General features: G+C 38.4%; 1 long non-coding RNA gene across 1 annotated transcript in view; it reads right to left on the reverse strand.

The window, feature by feature from the left end:
* Nucleotides 1-5027: 5027 nt before the first annotated feature.
* LOC145538668 (uncharacterized) overlaps nucleotides 5028-13559 on the reverse strand; it is an 89905-nt gene continuing 81373 nt past the window's right edge. The window contains exon 3 of the long non-coding RNA XR_014077159.1: nucleotides 5028-7519. This is a non-coding gene — a long non-coding RNA (uncharacterized LOC145538668). The remainder of the gene's footprint in view (nucleotides 7520-13559) is intronic.

The following is a 13559-nucleotide window of genomic DNA, read 5'->3' on the forward strand; positions in this document are numbered from 1 at the left end:
GCTCAACTGGAATTGCATCACCTCCACTAGCTTTGTTCATAACCTAGACAGCATATTAAAAAGCAGAGACATTACTTTGCCAACAAAGGTCTGTCTAGTCAAGGCTATGGTTTTTCCAGTAGTCATGTATGGATGTGAGAGTTGGACTATAAAAAAGCTGAGCGCAGAAGAATTGATGCTTTTGAACTGTGGTGTTGGAGAAGACTCTTGAGAGTCCCTTGGACTGCAAGGAGATTCAACCAGTCCATCCTAAAGGAGATCAATCCTGGGTGTTCATTGGAAGGACTGATGTTGAAGCTGAAACTCCAATACTTTGGCCACCTGATGTGAAGAGCTGACTCATTTGAAAAGATCCTGATGCTGGGAAAGAGTGAAGGCAGGGGGAGAAGGGGACGACAGAGGATGAGATGGTTGGATGGCATCACCAACTCGATGGACATGAGTTTGGGTAAACTCTGGGAGTTGGTGATGGACAGGGAGGCCTGGCGTGCTGGGGTTCATAGGGTTGCAAACAGACACGACTCAGCAACTGAACTGAACTGAATAGTTATCTTAACATAATATTCAACTTGCAGCTACAGAGCTATGTGATCCCGAAATTTTTTGACAGAATTAACCTTGAGAGCCCCAAGGTGGTATGCATGCATGCTCAGTCGTTTCAGTCGTGTCCAACTGTTTGCGACCCTGTGGACCAAGCCCACCAGGCTCCTCTGTCCGTGGGAATTCTCCAGGCAAGAATACTGGAGTGGGTTGCCGTGCCCTACTCCAAGGGATCTTCCTGACCCAGGAATCAAACCCACTTCTCTTTGCGTCTCCTGCATTGACAGGCAGGTTCTTTACCACTAGTGCCACCTGGGAAGCCCCCAAGATGGTATGTGAGATTGCAAAAGAGGCTGGGTACACTCCTATGCGAGTTAGACAATGTTTTCTTGTGTAAGGTACAATGTCTAGGTTGACTCAGTTTTAAGTTAAAACTAGATCATTGCTATTCCTAAAGTTTCTGTATCTTGACTCTTTTTCTTCCATTTTAAATATTATTTTCGTAACCATGACACCTGATCACCACCAAAATCTGGAAAACACCAATGTTGTTCCTTTGTTTCCCCTTGCCCTTTGTTTCTCCAGAAGTACCCAGCAAGGCAAGGGAAATGGCAAAATCTAGAGGAAGTTCTGGGGAAACCAAGGGAAAAGAAGGGGTGAGGTCTCCAGAATCTTTTATGCATCTGAACTGTCATAAACTGGGTGGTGGTTTGAAGAGGAGCATTTTACATGTCTGCCTTTTCAGAGCAAGTCTCACAGTGGCACCTTCCTCTGTGGTTGTTTTTCCTAAACTTTTCCAGCTTTTTCTTCTTATGTAAATATGTAAGTCCTGCACCCCATTTCATGCTTTATTATTCCCAAATAGCAAATGCATTAGGCCTTTTGATTCATCTGTGGAGAATGCATTTTGAAGCAAAGCTTAATACCCTAAAATGGTTAGTTCATGGGGTTTTAATTTTAGGAATATCAGAAAAGCATTAATTCATAGTCTTCAATTGGCACAAAAACTCAACGGATCTCCTCATAGAAAATCCCCCCCTCCTGTCCTTTGCTCAGAAGTATGCAAGAGACTTAATGCAAATCAAAGCCCTCATAAAACTTGTCTGCTACACCCTGTCTTCCTGGAGAGGCCGCCTGGACTGCAGTCTTAAAGAAATCTCTCTCCATAGGGGACCTAAGTCCTTGACATCTCATGTGGTCAACCAAAAGAAAACTCATACCACCTCTAGGTCTATCAAAGTGTTTTTATGAGAGACCCAGTTTCCATCCCATGACCCAAAGACCCCGATCTTATTTTAATTTTCTGCACTGATCAGATCTCCCTGATCAGTGGTCCATCTGTGAAAATAGTTTTGTTAGGTTCATATACAAGAATCTTAACATAGAGGAGCCTGGAGTGCTGCAGTCCATAGGGTCGCAAAGAGTTGGACATAACTGAGCGACTGAACAACAACAACATAAAAACTGCACCATGCTAATGGCAATTTTGCGACTATTATTAACCAATAGGTCATTTTTTCTCTATCTGCATACATATAACTTTTAAGCAAATCATTCTCCATGAAAATAAGTAGTTTCATAGTAAAAGAATAGTTGGAATATAATTTCTGCAAAACGAAACAAAGCCAAATAAACAAACAAAAACCCAGAAAGAATGCTACTGTTGTTTCCGAATTTTCTTAACACAAAACTAAATTTTACCTGCAAAAATCCTCCTAATACTGAGTTCCTTGGTGATCTAATGATTAGGATTCAGCACTTTCACTGCCATGGTCCAAGTTCAATCCCTTGCCAGGGAATCAAGATCCTGCACACTAAGTTGTGGGGCTGAAAAAAAAATCCTCCAGAAAAACAAATATGGGTGGAGGGTGGGGATGAGCAAAGCATTTTTATGTGAGATATTGTGCATTTTTCAAGTTTTTTTAAAAAACAGCCTCTATTAGTTTATCACTCAATATAATGTCCCACCTGGCTATCAACTCTAGAACAGGATTCCTTACACGCTTCTTGGTCAGAGTTAAGATTGGGCTCAGCCTGAGGTTGGTCTATGTAGGAGCAATTTTATTTCCTTGTCTTTGGTGTTTTGTGCTCTGAACTTGGGTCCCATTTCTAGTAGCTAGCTTTCTATCTTGACCAGACTTTAACCTTGTAGCCTTGAACTGGGTCCTAGCTTCCTCCCCTTAACTGTTTTCTGACTTTGACACCTGCCTGGCTCTCCCCAGTTGTCTGTGGCTCTGGAGGCTTGTCCCTGAATGCCAGTTTGGAAACAGGGCCCAGCCACCTTTGCCCCAGGCTTCTTTTTCTGAACCTCTACATCATTCTAAGTCTGGGATTCTCTGTTGATCTTTGAGAACACGAAGCTCTTGCCACATCACCTAATGTTGTTCTCTAACCAGACTACCACATATTTATATCTCCATTCTCACTGGATATTGTCATCCATCCACCTAGCCTTCCTCTAAGGAACGTGCACACCCAAGAGGTGTGTAGCTTTCCCAGGGCCTCTCCGCCCTACTTTGCCTGACTCTATGCTACCCACCAACCTCAAGTCCTAACACTGATTCTCTAAGATTATGCTTTTCCCGTGTCTGTCACGGAGAAGGTAATGGCAATCCACTCCAGTACTCTTGCCTGGAAAATCCCGTGGATGGAGGAGCCTGGTAGGCTGCAGTCCACTGGGTCGCGAAGAATCGGACATGACTGAGCGACTTCACTTTCCGTTTTCCCTTTCATGCATTGGAGAAGGAAATGGCAACCCACTCCAGTGTTCTTGCCTGGAGAATCCCAGGGACAGGGGAGCCTGGTGGGCTGCCATCTATGGGGTCACACAGAGTCGGACACAACTGAAGCGACTTAGCAGCAGCAGCAGCATGTCTATCAGCTTGTTAATTTTAGGTTTTTAGTTCTAGGAAGGAAAAAATTAAAATCCACTATCTTTAGCTAATTCAGGATTCAAGCATCTGGTACAAAAACCAATCAACAGACAACAAAAACAGATATTCAACATTTGTTTTAAAATCTCAGAATCCCAGAGTCAAGGAGAGATCGTATATGTGATCTTGTAGATTCCTGCTCACTGCAGACATCCTTGATAGCTGATTCTGAAATCTTTCCAGACAACCTGTCCATGGTTAGCTATTTCCTCTTTATATTGAATCTGTAGCACTAAACATTCTATTAATTAATGGAAGATGGAAACAAAGAGCATATGAAAGTTCCTAATTTTCCATTCATTCCATGAACATGGTAGTAGGCACTGCCTTCCAGTTGCCCAGGAGTCAGAGTGACAGAGGAGCAAGCTGGAGGAATTTGTCAACTTCAGGAAAAAGCTTAGATTTGAGAATGGGGCAGGTTAAATGGAATGAGATGGGAGATTGGGAGAAGAAATCTTTTGAATCAGAATGGAGTAGGAATCTGTCTCTCATGTCCCTAGGGTCCCAGAAATGACACATATTTCTACATCAGAGGCCAGGAAATTCATAGGAAATTATGTAGAGCTACTGGCATTTTGCTGCTGTTTTTCCTTCAGTACCAATCTTCATTTCAAATTAGCTTTTTTTTTTCCGTTTTCACAGGTGAAAGTAGTCATTTCTAAAATATGGATAAAAGTTGGCAACTTTTGAAGTAAAAATTATCCAACCTTCAATTTCTTCAACTTCTAAGAAAAAGAAACATAAATCAGAATAATTCTAATTAAATCCAGGCACTAGCCCCATATTCTGTCTGATCTTGAAAAAGCTGTTTAACCTCTCTGAGCCTGAATTTCTCCACCTGTGAAAAATTAGAGTTAAAATAGTTCTTCCCACATCATGGAGCTGCTGTGAAGCTACAAAAGTAAAAGCTACCATTCATCAAACTCTGAATTTGGGCCAGATTTCGAGCTCTGCAATTTAGCTACATTACCTCTTTAATCCACACAGCAGCCCTGTAAGATAAGAACCCATTATTGCCATTTTCCAGATGATGAAACTGAGGCTTCCAAAGTTTCAGCAATTTTCCACTGAAACTGTAATCCACATGTATCTGACTCTTAACTAGGTGCTTAACTATGGGAAAGGGTCAGAGTTCTTATGTAAGCACATGAAAGGAAATGGTAATAAGAAATTTTGTCTCCCCTATAATATGTCTTGTTTCTATGAATTTGATAGTGAGTTTCTTGTTTTTATTTCACTGCAAAAGCAAAAAAAGCAATATTATTATTAAAAAATTGCCAAACAATACAGAGCAAAAACTTCACACACACACACACACACACACACAGACATTGCCCAGTTGGCTAATCTCAGTCTTGCTCTACCTCCCATTATTTAAAAATTGGAGGTCCAGAATTTTTTTATTATGCACTATACATATACATGTATAGGGTGATTTTACATTAATAGGACTACAGTACACATATTATTCTGCGATTTGTCTTTTTTCACCAAACAATGGATCTCTTTCAATCTGTATAATAGTCCACATGTGGATGATATTTACTTTTTAACTTTTATTTTATATTGGAGTATAGTTGATAACAATGTTGTGTTAGTTTCAGGTATACAGCAAAGTGATTCACTTATACATATACATGTATGTATTCTTTTTCAAATATTTTCTCATTTAGATTATACAGCATATTGAGCAGAGGTCCTTGGGATGTACAGTAGGTCCTTGTTGGTTATCTATTTTAAATATAGCAGTGTGTACACGTCAGTCCCAAACTCTCAATCTATCCCTGCCAGCTGGTGACATAAGTCCTTTCTCTGAGTCTGTCTCTGTTCTGTAAATAAGTTCATTTGGATAATTTTTGTTTGAGTCCACATATAAGTGGTATCATATGATGCTTGTCTTTCTTTGTCTGACTTCACTTAGTATGATAATCTCCAGGTCCATCCACATTGCCACAAATGGCATTATTTCATTTTTAATGTCTGAGTAATATTCCACTGTATATATGTACCATATTTCTTGTCCTAATGTTAATGAACTCTTAGTATGTTTCTAATCTTCAGTTACTACAAGAAATATGATGATGAACATGTTTATACCTGTATCTTTGAGCACATGTACAAAATATTTCTACAGAATTGCTTATAGAAGTGGATTGCTGGGTCAGGGAACCTGTGTACTTTTAATTTTGATGGATATTACATCAATTCACATTCTACCACAATATGTGTATGCTCTCTACATCCTAACTGAAACTAGACATAAGTAGGCTTTTATATGTTGTTTAATGGAGGAAAAATGATAACTTGTTCTCATTTGCATTTCCCTGAATGCTAGTGAGATTACGCATTTGTTTTGACTACCTGTGTTTCATCTGCCAAGAATTATTTGCCTCTCCATACCCTTTGTTTAATTTTACATTGGAATATTTCTCTTTTTATTGTTGGATTTGAAGGAGAACTTTATATATTGTGGATATTATGCTTTTGAATATTATATGCATTGCAGGTATTTTCTTCCAGTTTATTGCTTGTTTTTTCACATTTTTAAATGGGTAGAAAATGTTTTCATTTTTATATAGTTGAACTTGTCACTTTTTCTTATTTATGCTTCGGTAGTTTTCTGTATTGCTTAGAAATATCTTCCCTGGTTAAAGATCATAAAGAAGATTCTACTTTATTTTCTTATAGGATTTTTACAGTGTTGTTATTTTGTTGGCATTGTTGTGCATTTATTTTTTTACATTAAATTATTACTTCCCCTGATTTTTTTGTGAACAGTGAGGATATAATTGCATTTTTTTTCAAATGGTAATCAACTATCTCCACACATGAGTTGAATAGTTCTTCCATTCCATTGATTTGAAATGTGCCTTTATCATAACTACATCTCCATGTTTACACTAATCTTATTCTAGACTTTGTATTCTGTCCCATTGACTGCTTGTTCCATCTCTGTATCAATACCCCTTGCATATCAGTGTTATCTGTAGTAGATATTCTTCATTTCCTCTTCCTAAATTTTCTCAGCCATTATAAGTAATGGTGCCAAGGGATCCAGATATACCCTACCTACACATCTACTCTTAGAACTGCTAAATTCATGGGGAAAATAGTTCTGCTTTTGATGAAAACATCATTAATACGTAACATACTCCAAAAAACCCATTGAAGCTACCTAAAATAGCAAATTCAATCACTACATCTTCATATCAAAGTCATTATGTCCTTTACTGAGTGATTTTGAGAACTCCAGCCCTCTGCATCTTTCCCTCTTTTCCCAGTTAATATGGTCAAGAAACAAATATTTCTCAAATCTTATTCCCTTGATCTGCACAGGTGCTGAGCCTGGTGCTCTGTGACAACCTAGAGAGGTGGGATGAGGGGTGGTGGGAAGGAAGTTCAAGAGGGAAGGGATATACGTATACTTATGGCTGATTCACATTGTTGTACAGCAGAAACCAACACAACATTGTAAAGCAATTATCCTCTAATTAAAAATAAATTTTAAAAAATACCATAAAAAAAACTTGGCAAAGCAGGCAATTTATCAAAAATCCTGGTTTCCATGAGTGATAACACACTGACCATGCAATTCAGAGCATTCATTTTAATACATATTTTTAAATAATGATGACTGTACAATAGAGTTATTTAAACAATTAGAACCAGAATAGTTCAGAGATTTAAATTATGGACTTTAGAATCAGACATTTTAATTCAAATTATAGATCGTGGTAAGTTACTTAACTTCTGGGGTAACTCAATTTCCTCATCTATAACATAGATGAAAATGATGAACATGCCTACCTTGTCTGGGTGTAAGGATTAGAAATAATGTATGTAAAGTATTTAAACATCACAGCACTTAGTAGGTACCCAATACCTCCTACTGTGGTTGTTATCACTGTTATTCTGTTGTCGCTCTCGCACGCGTATAGCAGTTTTCTCTTTTCAAAGTGCTTTTTGTGTCTTTTCCCTTCATATTCTTTTTATGGATGAAATGTGGGCACAGGGACGTTGAGAGGGCCACTGGCAATCATTCACTGCTGTGGAGGGAAGAAAGGGCAAGCTTGAGAAAGCACTGTACACTGTGGAATCTCAAGGACTCAGATTCCTCCTACACCCCCAATCAAGACCTGAGAGGCATAGCTCCTTTGAGAGCATCTGAGTGTTAGAAATTGGTGAGGTTTTAATAAGATGATCCATTTAAAATAGATCATATTTAATCCCACTTATGATCTGGTTTAGATGAGCTTTGCTTTTCTATATAATCATTGTGAATGAAAAATAATGTCAAAAGTCTAACTTCCTTACATTTGCACAGAAGTCAATGGGGAAATAAAGTTGTATTTACATTCTGCATTATTTATTCGATCCTCATGTTAGCCAATAAGTTACATATTAAAAGTCCTCAGTATCTAACTGCTTACCTGCTAAATTAACCAGTTAATTATGCTATAACCTTTATTAGAGATACTATTTAGAGGTAAGCTTAAATGGCTAGGCTGTGGTTTCAGTTCAAGCAATGAGCAATTATATTTTTTCAACATTGTAAAAAAATTCATTTGCTAAGAATGACTTGCCTTAATATTTTCTTCCCACCTCTAGAGCACTGATCAATATAATTTGGTGTATGTGCCATTTAGCACAGAATAAAAAGGGCAATAAAGAAATAAACCTCAATTCACTCATAAAGAGCTTATTCAGAGACCAAGTCATAGAAAACATGCCTTGTGGGGGTGTGCAAAAAAACATGTTATGGACATTGATTATTGTTTACTTCAAAGTAGAGAGTTACTTTCTGGAACTCAATGACCAATATGGATCCTTTTGAGGCATATGATTATATGAAAGTTAACATCTGATATAAAAGGTAAAATGAATAATATATATTTTATATTTGCAATATAGCATCTGAAATGCATTTGAATCTAATCATCATTTTCCTTGTGAAAGATAAATAATGTGATAAAAACACAATTTTTTTGTCCATTTAAGCCAATACTAAAATGGACAAAACAATAACCACAAATAAATGAAAAACAAATCAATACTTTTAAACCTGGCAAAAAGGCCACTCAGTACAAAAATGACCAGATATTTTTACATTTTGCGTTTGCAAATAATGAAGGTTCACATGGATCATAATAATTGTTACTGGTTTTTAATATTGGGCAAAGCACAAATACAAAATGTACTTGAAGCTCAGCTTTAAGTAGATTATGAACATTTAATATAGAATGTTATCATAATATTCAGAGCACCAAATTGCAGACTTCTGTCACCCACTTTCAAGCATGCTTCTGAAGATCATAGTTAATTCTGCTGATTTATGGTAATGCTGCAGCATTATCGTCCACAGCATCAGAAACCACTAACAAGCTTAGTATAAGCTTGGGCTGAAATGGTTTGAGGTTTAAATTTCTGTAACGATTATAAAGTAGAAGGAATAAAATCCCACTTCAGCAAAAAAAAAAAAGTACTGCATTTCCACTTACTATCACAACCATCCCCCAACTCCCAGTAGCCTTTCCCCGACTACATCAAGAAAAGTAACTTTTAATGGAATGGCATTTAAAATTTTCCACATAGTCTTTTCTGAATGGTAATATTCCTAATTCAAATATACAATGCTCACAGCTTTTCCTTGCTAAGGAAGACTCTAAAAGAAGTTACTCTACCCTATCTTTCTAAAACGGTTGCTCTTTTTAAAACAAATTTCATCCTGGAGGCTCCTTTTTTTGAACGTTAATTTACATTACATTCAATCTTCTAGAAAATGGTTGGAAATCAGAACATTTTAATGGCCATTATCCTCTCCTGGCCAAATGATTGTGTCGTGTTAATGTGTGGCCCTTAAGCAGATGAGACCCATTTGTTGTCTTCTTTCAGGTTTTTGAGAGTCAAAGGAAGCACAGGTTTGAATCAGCACAGTAAAATAGGGGTCTGTCTATCCAGCCTGCTCCCCCAAAAGGTAAGTGCATCCTTGTCATTGAACACAATAAGCAGATGCTAACAGTGGCCAGAGATTCGTGGTGTCTTCAAGATGAAAAATACGGTAACAACCACACCATCCCTGCTTCAAGACAAAAGAGCAGCTTCCGTGATTGCAAACCTATCTCTGAGAAAGTGAGCTAAAGGAAGAACCCTGTGTCACACACTTGTGGCTGTATCCTCTTGCTTGGAATAAGACAGAAACAGATTCAACAGGAATTAGCCTCGTATTTTCTATAAGAAAGTAAATTTATGCCACCATTCACAGATTCAGCAAGTGTCTCAGTGAAAAAGCCAATCTTTGCCTTTTGTTCTTGGGAAATAGCCACAATTGAAAAACCGGAGGGGGCGGGAAACATACCTTCTGTGAAGGTGCTAAAGGTGTGGGGTGGGGCGGAATTGGGCGTGGGTTAACCATGAATCCTTCCTGAAAGAGTAAGATTTTGGACCAGCAGCATGTTCCTCCCTAGACTCTAACTTCCAAATCAACTGAAAAACAGGCTGACACTTAGGACACAGGGATAGAAAAAAGAATAACAATGTGTGTTAATTTACACTGCAAAAACCGAATAAGGACTATCTCATGACACCTATTTTCACTTGAGAGAAATTTTTGTATCCCTGACCAAAGTTTAGGATCCCTGAAAGCAAAATCTTGTTCAGGAAAACAAAACAAAACAAAACTTGAGATTCCTAAAATTCTTCTCTCCTCAGAAAGATGATTTTTTTTTTTTAATGCGGGTGGAGGAGGTACCTCCTCAGAGACTACAAAGCATTGAACTCTGGCTCTGAGGAATAGCAGCTGATGGGAGCGAATGAAAGAGTAAGGGGTGAAGTACAATTCGGTTGGTGGGAAACGGAGGCAGTAAAACAGGAGACGGAAGCATCTGTGGGATTTGGTATGACGGCGGCAGGGTACCCGGGGAACGAGACTGTCATTCCTAACGGGCTTCCCAAGGCGGAGTAGCGAGGTCAGCAGCGAAGGTTCAGTGTAAAGTGGGTAACGGGTCAAAACAAACAAACAAACAAAAAGCAAACCCAAGAAGGAAAGTAACTCGTAATTTCACGCCTTTTAGAGCCCAGAGCGAAACCGGGAAACCACAGGTCTCCCTAAGATTCCGGATGGCGCATCCTCTGAAGTTCAAACACCGACTCTTCACTACGGCTTTCTTTTCAAGATGTCATTCTCCCGCCTCCACACTCACTACCAAACAAACATAGAAATCTACTACTGTTCTCCCCATGCACTCCATTTTCTTCCAATCTGAGAGCCATTTGTGTGTATAATTGAAAATTAGCAGTGCAGCTGTTTGAAGAGAGTAATTTATCACAGCGCATTGTTCGTGCCTGACACTTTAGACCTGGCTCTAACAAGCCAGTGGTTGCTGGGGGTTGAGCTACAGAAAGTGATTCGGCTCTAATGCTGCGTTTCCCCTGCTTTGTTGCTAATTGTAGCCTCTTTTTCTCCATTGAATTGGGAGTTGAGTAAAAGAGCTTGTTTGCTCTGTGCGGTGAGGCTGCCAGGGCCGCTTGGGCTATTATCACAAGATACTCTTGATCTTTTGAAAAGCAGGAAATAGAATTTTTCTCCAACAGGGAAAGTAATTTGCGATGCGTCCATTAGTTCTTCATTAAAGCAAGATTAAATTGCACGGCAAATCACATCTGTGTTTGGATGATTAAAGGGTGGCATTTTAGAGGCCAAAACTAATTACTAGTCAAAATGAATGGGAGTGAAAAAACAGTCATGTTTTTACATTAGATAGTGTGGCTTGTAATTAGATTCAAGCTAATTCCACTATTTCTTCTCTTTTAATGAGATGAGCCTGTCCTCATCTTTTTCTAGGCCATGCTAACAACCCCAAATGTATAATTTTGATAATACTAAGAGTTTACTTTATTGAAATTTCTTTGCTACCTGCCACAAGTGACTGTTCTCTCCAGTGGTACTTCATTATATAGAAACATAGCTACTCAGAAATATAGTCTACAACAAAAGTCATTCCTACAGGAAAAAGAATAATTTTAAATGAATATGCATAAGTGTATTTGTGTAAAATGTATGTTTTTAAATGTTATTGAAATTAACCATCTCTGGAAATTTGTGCAAAACAAATCCTTCTCAGTTGGGCAACTAAAGCAAGTACCTTTAGCAACGACGGGTATGGAGTAAGGTTTACATGCAATGAAGTATTGAAGGACTCCAAATTTGCTGTGCATTTGGATGTTGTTATTTCTTTCCTGCCTTGCAATATGATTTTTCTCATGTCTCCTGTACGTTTTCACCTTTTCCTATGATTAAGGCATATTATGATGGATTCCCCCTCTGAGTTCAGATTTTATTTTTATTTAAAACAAACACGGGAAATTAAAAGCATTGCCCTGAGGAAAAGAAACATGTAAAGTCAAGATTCCTAATGCAATTATGAAATTTCTCAAATCTCTCATGATTAAGGTATTATTTTAATAAACCTCTTGGGAGCAAAGTCTGTACTGCATCTTCAGGCCAAGGACTGCACTTTCTTTCCCAGCGTATTTCCAAAGTCTAGCCACCTTTTATGGCCACGGGATAAATGAATAATTAACCACAAGAGGAGAGAACAAATAAATAAGTGAGTTGGGGGAAAACAATCTTTGCAAATCAAATTTTCCTCAGTACTTTTTTAGTGAAATCTATGAAATGCGGGTTGGTCTTCTATGGAGAGACAGACAAACAGCAAACAGCATTTAAAAACATATGAACATGTACTTTACATGTGCTGCCAACACAGAGATAAGAATAGGAATAAGATTCCTGAGATCTAGTAATTGTAGCAGTTACATGGATTTTATAGTAACCATTTATTTGTCCATTTACTCAACCATTCATTCCATTTTTAAAATAATTTTATTTATTTATTTATTTTTGTCTGGGCTGGATCTTCATTGCTTCATGGGCTTTTCTCTAGTAATGGCAAGCGGGAGCTACTTTCTAGATGTGGTACGTGGACTTCTCATTGTGGATGCTTCTCTTGTGTGGAGCATGGACTTTCGGGTGCGTGGGCTTCAGTAGTTTCAGATCCCAGACTTTAGAGCACAGACTCAATAGTTGTGGCCCAGGGGTTTAGTTGCTCCACAGCAGGTAAGATCGTCCATGATCAGGGATCAATCCTGTGTCTCCTGCACTGACATATGGGTTCTTTACCACTCAGCCATGAAGCCCCTCATTCCATTTTTTAGCTGAATTTTACTAGGTTAATTACAGTTTTTAGCTTTTTGTACTATAGTTTTCTTTTCTGTGCATGCATACTGCATGCTCAGTCATGTCTGACTTCTTTGCAACCCCATGGACAGTAGCCCGCCAGGACAGTAGTCCTCCGTTCATGGAATGGAATTTTCCAGGCGAGAATACTAGAGTGGGTTGCCATTTCCTTCTCCAGGGGATCTTTCCAACCCAGGGATCAAACCCATGTCTCTTGCATTGGTAGGCAGATTCTTTACCACTGAGCCACCTGGGAAGCTAGTTTTCTTTTAAACAACACTCAGTATGTGACATTTCCGAAGACAATAGCTCCTATTCTGTTCTTACTTTGTGCTAATCTTTTGCATCTTGTCACAAAGATATCACAATGGCATAGACAGGCAGTTAAAAGACTTTTCTGGTACAAAGTGGAAGATGTACAATGCAACACATAGAGGCAGTCACAATGAATATTGGTTGTTCATGTGTGTGGTGCCTTGGCTGCAATACAAGAGAATAAAAATGATTTCTTTTGATACCAACTCAAGAAAATGAGTAAAAGCAATGTTTGTTATCTATGGTTCCACATAAACAAGTGGTACTAATTCATGCTCTTGTTGGCCAGCTCAGAAGAGGATTCAGGTTTGAAATGGTTCCTCAACCAAGTGTCCCTAGAGAGAAGTCTGTACTTAGCAACGTTCACTGAGGACTTATAGAGAGTTCTATTCCCGATGCCTTGGGGACATATTTCTTACCTTCAGGGAATTTGAACTAAGGATCCTTTTTAGCAATTTTACAAAACCTAACAGTTACTACATATAACATTAAAAAACTAAAAACAGAGCTCCCATATGACCCAGCAATCCCAATCC

Source organism: Giraffa tippelskirchi, chromosome 2 (genome assembly GCF_054371585.1).
Source record: "Giraffa tippelskirchi isolate mGirTip1 chromosome 2, T2T-mGirTip1v1.2.pri, whole genome shotgun sequence".
NCBI classification, from domain to species: Eukaryota; Metazoa; Chordata; class Mammalia; order Artiodactyla; family Giraffidae; genus Giraffa; species Giraffa tippelskirchi.